The sequence below is a fragment of the Coccinella septempunctata genome, chromosome 7, assembly GCF_907165205.1.
Source record: "Coccinella septempunctata chromosome 7, icCocSept1.1, whole genome shotgun sequence".
Lineage (NCBI taxonomy): Eukaryota > Metazoa > Arthropoda > Insecta > Coleoptera > Coccinellidae > Coccinella > Coccinella septempunctata.
In genome coordinates this window covers 15,737,339-15,745,455 of record NC_058195.1, presented here as the reverse complement: position 1 = coordinate 15,745,455, position 8,117 = coordinate 15,737,339, and positions in this window count along the sequence as shown.

Genomic DNA, 8,117 nt, shown 5'->3' with positions numbered 1-8,117 from the left:
TGTCAGATGGAGATATATGTGGTTAATTACATGTTGAAAAGTATACATTCTGTGTGGGGGGCGCCAAAATTGCAGAAAAAGTCACATTCTCGAGCACCTTAGCTTTTTTTCTTATTCTGCAGCTAATGATTCAAGAATAACGGAAAAAATATAATCAGACAGTTTCAGCAAACAGGAACAATAAAAATTGGCCATAAAGGTCACAAAAATAAGTTTTTTTGTATTACCTCCTCTCCTGGGATTCAAATTGTTTTCACATCCATAACAAGAGTTGTAAAGCAAAACATTTTGTACAAATTTTGTCCGAAGAACGTTTTTGAGATATATGGCGATGAATGTACATAAGACTGATGGGTTTATATATTGACCTTGGCCTTTCGCATGTGTGGCTAAGCTCTTCGCTTTCATCACCCTCTAACTCCAAAGGTTAAGGTTAAGGGTATGAAAAATTGCTTCAGGCGAAAGTTGTATAGAATTTCATTATATACAACTTCCAAAATGAATACAGAAACTAATAGAGGTACAAGAAGGGAGATATTAAAAAAAAGCCTTGTTATCATCTTCCAACTGTCAGATTGAGATTAAGAAACCCTCTAGAAAAATTCACCTTTCAGGAGTTTCAGGCAAGATTTTCTTTCAATTTAATTCAAATTAATGCCATCCCAGTTACATTCTTCTTTAGGCGAGATTCGCTCCTTCGATGCACCTACCTTTTTGATAGATTCGCTGCTAGGTAGATTCATTTCCAAATATTCCTACGTAAGTTTCCATTCGAGAATATTCGAAGGATTTTTTCAGATAGATCAACCCTTTTAGTGGTTCGCTTCTAGGTCAAAATGCCTCTAGGTACATTCGTCTTCAGGCAAGATGCGCTAATGTGGTAGATCCCACCTTTTTGGTTGGTATAGTTCCAGGGTAGATTAACTACTAAGTTGCTTGGTAGATCCAGTTCGAAATAATTTTAGGTAAAATAAACTTTCGGCAATGTTTCTAGTGGAGTGGGTTTGGTTTCAGGTTGATTGGTTTCCAGTTAAATTCGACCCCAACAATGATTTGCTTTATAGGTAGATCCACTTCTAGATCGATAAGCAGGATAAGCTTCTAGTTGCTTTGGTCTTCAGCTGGGTGCTTTGGTCTTCAGGTTGATTGGTTTCCAGTTAAATTCGACCCCAGTAATGATTTGCTTTACAGGTAGATCCGCTTCTAGATCGATAAGCAGGATAAGCTTCTAGGTGCTTTGGTCTTCGGCTGGGTGCTTTGGTCTTCAGGTTGATTGGTTTCCAGTTAAATTCGACCCCAGCAATGATTTGCTTTATAGGTAGATCCGCTTCTAGATCGATAAGCAGGATAAGCTTCTAGGTGCTTTGGTCTTCAGCTAGGTATATTCACTTCCAAATGATTCTCTTAGGTAGATTTTCTAGTTGAAAAGATTCTGTTCCAAGTTGACTGGTTTCCAGATGAAGTCGACCTTAGGACAGATTTGCATTTTTGGTAGATCGATTATTTCGGTAGATTCTCTTCTAGGACAGAAAGATATGCTCTCAGGGTAGATTTGCTGCTAGGTAGAATAATTCGCTGCTATCATTGATTATTAAGGTTTAATACTCGATGCTGCTAGGTGCTAGGTAGATTCATTTCCAAATAGTTCTAGGTAAGATGGTTCCCAGATGAATTCGACTTGAAAAAAGATTCACTTTCTAGGAATTCTAGGCATATCGGCCATTTTAATAGATTCAAAATGCTTCGCGAAAAGTCTTCAGGCAATATTCGCTCTTTAAGTAGATGGCAGATTCCACCCTTTTGAGTGATATACTATGTACTGCTGGGTATATTCAAGTTCAAATAATTCTTGGTAAATTAACCTTTTACATAGATTTTTCAGTTCAATAGGTTTCATTTCAGGCTGATTGGTTTCTAGATTAATTCGACTCCAGCAAAATTAATTTTTTAGGTAGATCAAGCATTTTAGTAGATTCGCTTCCAGGTGAATTGGCTTCTAGGGTCCAGGTACTTTCGTCTTCAGGCAAGATTAAATTCTTTGGTAGATCCCACCTTCCTGTGTATGTGCTTCCAGGGTAGATATATTGCTAGGTAGATTCAATTTCAAATAATTCTAGGTAATTTGTTCTTTTGGGCAGATTTTCCAGTTGAATAGGTTTCGTTTCAGACTGATCGGTTTCCAGATAAATTCGACTGCAGCAAAATTTGTTTTTTAGATAAATCAAGCACTTTAGTAGATTCGCGTCTAGGTGAATTGGCTTCTAGTAGTCCGAGAGCTGGCAGCAAAAACAACTACCTCATAAGTTACCAAAGGTTTGGTTTGGCACTTTGGTTCAACTTTATTACCAAAACTTGAAACCGCTCGTCTGCCGGGCGTGAGTGGTCGCCTTATGGGATAACAAAAATTGAAAAGATGAGAAAAAATCGATTGGAACTTCCTAATAGTAACCAAGATGAATGTTGTGTCAAAATGGTCTAGGATCTTAACTGAATTGAAATCGTAAGCGTCTGCCAACAGGGGTGGTCGCTATTTCGAAACAGACGCTGTCAAATACAGGGTGGTCCAGATCATAACCAAGAAATTTTAACCACGTATCCTACATCAAAAATAAGCCCTAGTTTGTCATATGAACATATGTAGAGAAATGTTTCCTCTCCGAGATACGGGGTGTTAAAATTATAGAAAAAAAAATGTTTTTTATTAATAACTTTCACACTGCTTGAAATATTTTTATGAAATTTGAGACATAGTTTTTGAGCGTCAAGGAGCACTTTTTGCATAATATCATTTCTTTTTTATTCTACCTGTGGCCTCCGTACTGCAGCGAGACTGAATATTTTCAGATGAAAAAATGATACGCCACTGGTTTTTCCGACAATAAAAATTACTTTTCGAATCCTTATTTAATTTGGAGCAAATTCGGTCTCTTGACTTTTTGCTGTACGAGGCACCGGTTAAAAAAATAAAACACATTCTCATGCAGGAAGAAATCTCAAAAATTTGATATAGCAATAAAAAGCTTACTACGGTTTTGTAGCAATTTTCTCCTATTTTTAGGGTAGATTAATTTGATTAGAAAACTTAAATGACAGTTTTGGTTTCCAATTACTCGTTTCTATACAAGCATAACCATAAAAGACTGTAATTTCTTTATTGTGGAAAGCAAAGTGTGCCATGGAGGATACTTCGTGAATTTGAAAGGAATCCAACAACAAGCAGTCGAATAGCAGCTCGCACAATTCGATTTTCTAAGTCAAAAATTCTTGCAACCCGTCCAAGGTTTACGAGAAGGTGATGAACAGTGAAGGTTATTTTTTTACCAATGGATTCTTCGTTCAATTGAGCAGAATAGAGACTTTTTAAATACTATATTATGGACTGATGAATCGTGTTTTAGTCGTCTGGCGTGGTAAACTTTCATATCCAGCATGTATGGGCCACGAAAATCCACATCCCATTCGACCAAGAATTTAGTGTTAATGTTTGACTTGGAGTTTATAATAATCACCTATTTGCACCCTATTTCTTACCAGAACGAGTTTGTGGTGAAAATTTTTTACAATTTCTAATGGCAGAGCTTGCAAATATGTGGGAAAATATTCCAGTAGAATCAAGATTAGCGGCTTGGTTTCAACTTGACGGTTGTCCAGCCCACTTTCATAGAAATGTGAGGAACTGGTTGGATAATAATTTTCCAGAAAGATGGATCGGACGTAATGGGCCAGTCAGTTGGCCTCCACGGAGCCCCGATATTACCCCTTTAGACTACTTCGTATGGGGGTTTTTGAAAGAAATCGTATATATGACTCCTGTGAACTCAAGGGAAAAACTTATTGGCCGTATTCAAAATGCTTGCGACGAATTGAGAAATCGAAATTCAGCTGCTGCTGTCGGATCTATTAGACGTCGATGTGAATTATGTGTTCAGCAAAATGGGTCATACTTCGAACATCTTCTTTAAGTTCGTTTCGACTGTGGTTGTTAATGCTAATTTTTTTTTTAGTTACACGTTTCGTTCACAAAAATAGTCTTATTATTATTATATAATATACCTACCATATCAAATTTTGGCGATTTCTTTATGCATGATAATGTGTTTTATTTTTTTAACCGGAAACGGTGCCTCGTACAGCAAAATGTCAAGAGACCGAATTTGCTCCAAATTGAATAAGGATTTGAAAAGTAATTTTTATTGTCGGAAAAACCAGTGGCGTATCATTTTTTTATCTGAAAATATTCAGTCTCGCTGCAGTACGGACGCACTGGTAGAATAAAAAAAGAAATGATATTATGCAAAAAGTGCTCCTTGATACTCAAAACCTATGTCTCAAATTTCATAAAAATATTCCAAGCAGTGTGAAAGTTATTAATAAAAAACACTTTTTTTTTCTATAATTTTAACACCCCGTATCTCGGAGAGGAAACATTTCTCGACATATGTTTATATGACAAACTAGGGCTTATTTTTGATGTAGAATACGTGGTTTAAATTTCTTGGTTACGATCTGGACCACCCTGTATTTGACAGCGTCTGTTTCAAAATAGCGACCACCCCTGTTGGCAGACGCTTACGATTTCAATTCAGTTAAGATCCTAGACCATTTTAACACAACATTCATCTTGGTAACTATTAGGAAGTTCCAATCGATTTTTTCTCATCTTTTCAATTTTTTTATCGCATAAGGCGACCACTCACGTCCGGCAGACGAGCGGTTTCAAGTTTTGGTAATAAAGTTGAACCAAAGTGCCAAACCAAACCTTTGGTAACTTATGAGGTAGTTGTTTTTGCTGCCAGCTCTCGGACTATAGATTCCAGATACTTTCGTCTTCAGGCAATATTAGATTCTTTGGTAGATCCCACCTTCCTGTGTATGTGCTTCTAGGGTAGATTTGTTGCTAGGTAGATTCACTTTCAAGTAATTTGAGGTAATTTGTTCTTTTGGTTAGATTATCCAGTTGAATAGGTTTCGTTTCAGACTGATTGGTTTCCAGATAAAGTAGAGTCCAGCAAAATTTGTTTTTTAGGTAGATCAAGCATTTTAGTTGATTCGCTTCTAGTTGAATTGGCTTCTAGGTTCCAGGTACTTTCGTCTTCAGGCAAGATTAGATTCTTTGGTAGATCCCACCTTTCTGTGTATGTGCTTTCAGGGTAGATATATTGCTAGGTAGATTCACTTTTAAATAATTCTAGGTGATTCATTTTATTCAGGTAGATTTTCAAGTTGTTCCGTGTTCCGTATCTAGCTGATTAGTTTCCAGATAAATTTGACTACAGGAAGGTTTTGGTTTTTAGGTAGAACGAATATTTTGGTAGAGTTGCTTCTAGGTGCTTCATTCCTCAGGCAAGATTCACTTCTCCGGTGTATCCCACCTTTTTGGTTGATCTGCTTCCTGGGTAGATATTCGGTTGAGTAGGTTTCGTTTCAGGTTGATTGCTTTGTATAGATAAATTCGACTTCAGGTTTTTTTTTAGGTAGATCGAATATTTCCGTAGATTCGCTTCTAGGTCCCTCGAAAATGTGGGATCCACCTGAAGACGGGTGGATCCCACATTTTCGTTTGATGTGCTTCCAGGTTCCAGGATAGATTCTCTATTAGGTAGATGATCTGTTAGATAGATTCATTCATTCATTGATATACAGATCTGCATCTGGATACATTTAGGTACCTTTTAGATTCAGATTTTTTTGAGTATTTGAATATTTTTTCATTCATCCAAGGAAATTATGAGCAATAAGAATTCCCATTGAAAATTATTCATTTCCTGTGATCTGTAATGAAATAGCTGCTGAGCACGCACACTCGGAGGCGGTATACATAGAGAGGACGCCTCCGAAACGTTGTAGGCGGACATTCGGTTCGATTTGACTAATGGAACACCTTCCCCCCATTATTTTTTTGCCATAACAAGGAACTGGTTTCGAGCTTTGAACTCGGAACGCGTTTGTCGTTTCATTCTGGATGTTGAAGCTGCTTCGAGAGCGGTTCCGAGAGGTGGCTCCCCCTGCTCTCGCCCTTCAGAAGCGGAATCGAATCAATACATCTGTGTTTTTCTGATTTCCGAATGGGACATGAAATTATGAATGACCATAATAGAAACTCGTTTTGATTATAATAAATCGAATACACACCATGACCAATTAAGATCGGTTGGAAATTGAGCATTTTCTGTGAAAAAGCAGCTACTCTAGCATAAAATATTCGAGTTTTCTTCAGCTCAAATGCTTTTAAAGGTTCGTATAATCAACACTGCTCTGTTCTAATGAGGAAGAATCAAGATATTTTTCCGAAAGAATTATTCTTGTGGAAATTCAATATCGGCGGAAACCCTATAAGAATTCCCGAGATCAACTTTTCACCCTAGTGCATACAGCGTTTTCAGTTGTCTTTCCTCATTGTCTTAATGAGATTCCACTTGGAAGCACTGCTGATTGACATTAGTCAAGTATGGTTTCCGAAGCTTTAGGCTAAACTAATAAAAAGAGGGTGGATTGGCTTGGGGGAAGAACGGCATCATCAAATTTGGGGTAGAAAATAATCCCCTTCTTCTCTCCACGTTGTATCCATAAATCGATAATATATATTGTATACAGAGTGAATGAAGAGTATCGTACGAAATTCATGTCTTCGGGATTTACTATATATTGTATTCATAACTAAAAAAGTGAAAATTCGATTTCAAAAATCATAAAAATATGTTAGTTTTCTAATTTGACGCCAGTGTCGCCAGTTACCAGTTATCAGTAATTAACTAGTGGGTGCTAACTTCACGGACACACAACTTCACTTTGCTGTCGAAACTGTGGACTGAGATGTACACACACGTACAGTTCAATAAGGAATACTCCTTCTGACGAAAATGATGTATTTTTTATGAAATATCTTTGAAATATCACATTTTGAAATAAACATTTCAACCGTTTCCCAAAAAAAATTATTTTAAGCACTTAAAAATGAAAAATAAAAATGGGCATTTAAGGTTTGTGAGAATTGCACAAGCTGGCAACATCGAGTGAAATATGCCTTGATAATAAAGGACAACAAATGCATTATCTTGATGAGATAGACAAAGATGGCTGTCTATGAAGTCTGCGACGAACGAGGAAGGTCGTAAAATTTTATGGGATTTTTATGGTCGGTTGCCAGTAAGTACGCGCCTGTAGATCAACAGCTGTTATTTCATAAACAAGCTGATGGGACCTTTTTTTTTTCATTGTCTTGTATGCGCTGTTGCCAAATCGTAAACACCGCACAAAGCGATTTAAATTTTAAAACCTCATATTTGAAGGATGATTTTGAATAGTTTCCGCGGTGAATTTGAAAAAATCATGAATGAAACTCATAATTATTCAGTTTAAACTTGCATATGCAGTGATAACCCAAATTGAGGAGTCCTCATTTGTTCAATCCGTCAGTTTGTTCCATGGATTCGAGAAGGTCCGACGATTTTGGTTGTTCTCGGTTTATTTTCTGAAATTTTACCAAGAAGAAAAGAGAGAATGCGTAAACAGCGGTGGAAGAAGTTGCTACAAAAATGCATATAAACTTAGCGCGATAATGGTAGTCGGTAGATTTCACTTGCCATAGGCAAAGTTCGGATCTATATATGGCGATGAAGTCAATAATCACTTGGTTTCGTTTTACTGTTTTTTTACAATTTCATATCTTCAGTATTTACTATTCCGAACTTTGAATTAAGTATACGATTTTCACAAAATGAGTTTTTAAACCACGACACGTGTTTTGCTATCACAGTAGCATCTTCAGGAGGGTGAAAATCGTAGAATCTGTTTCAAGTTCGAAAACAACAGTTTTAAATTTTGAACTCCAATGTTTACCATACAAGATGTTTATGATACAAGAGCTTAGGGAAAACCCCAATAAAAAACCCTTTCTCCCCGTGAGTGTAGTGGATTATAATAGATGAAAATTTTTACAAAATAAGTTGAAATATTTCATTGAAGGGCATCTCGCACTGCAAAAATTGATCCTTTCCTCGAAGAAAATAAAAATCCAGAGTCTTTTTCCAAGTTACCATAAAAATTTATTTGAAATAAAAAAAAAACAAAAGCAGAAAGATGTGAGATATTAAATTAGGTTCTATATATCAGATTGA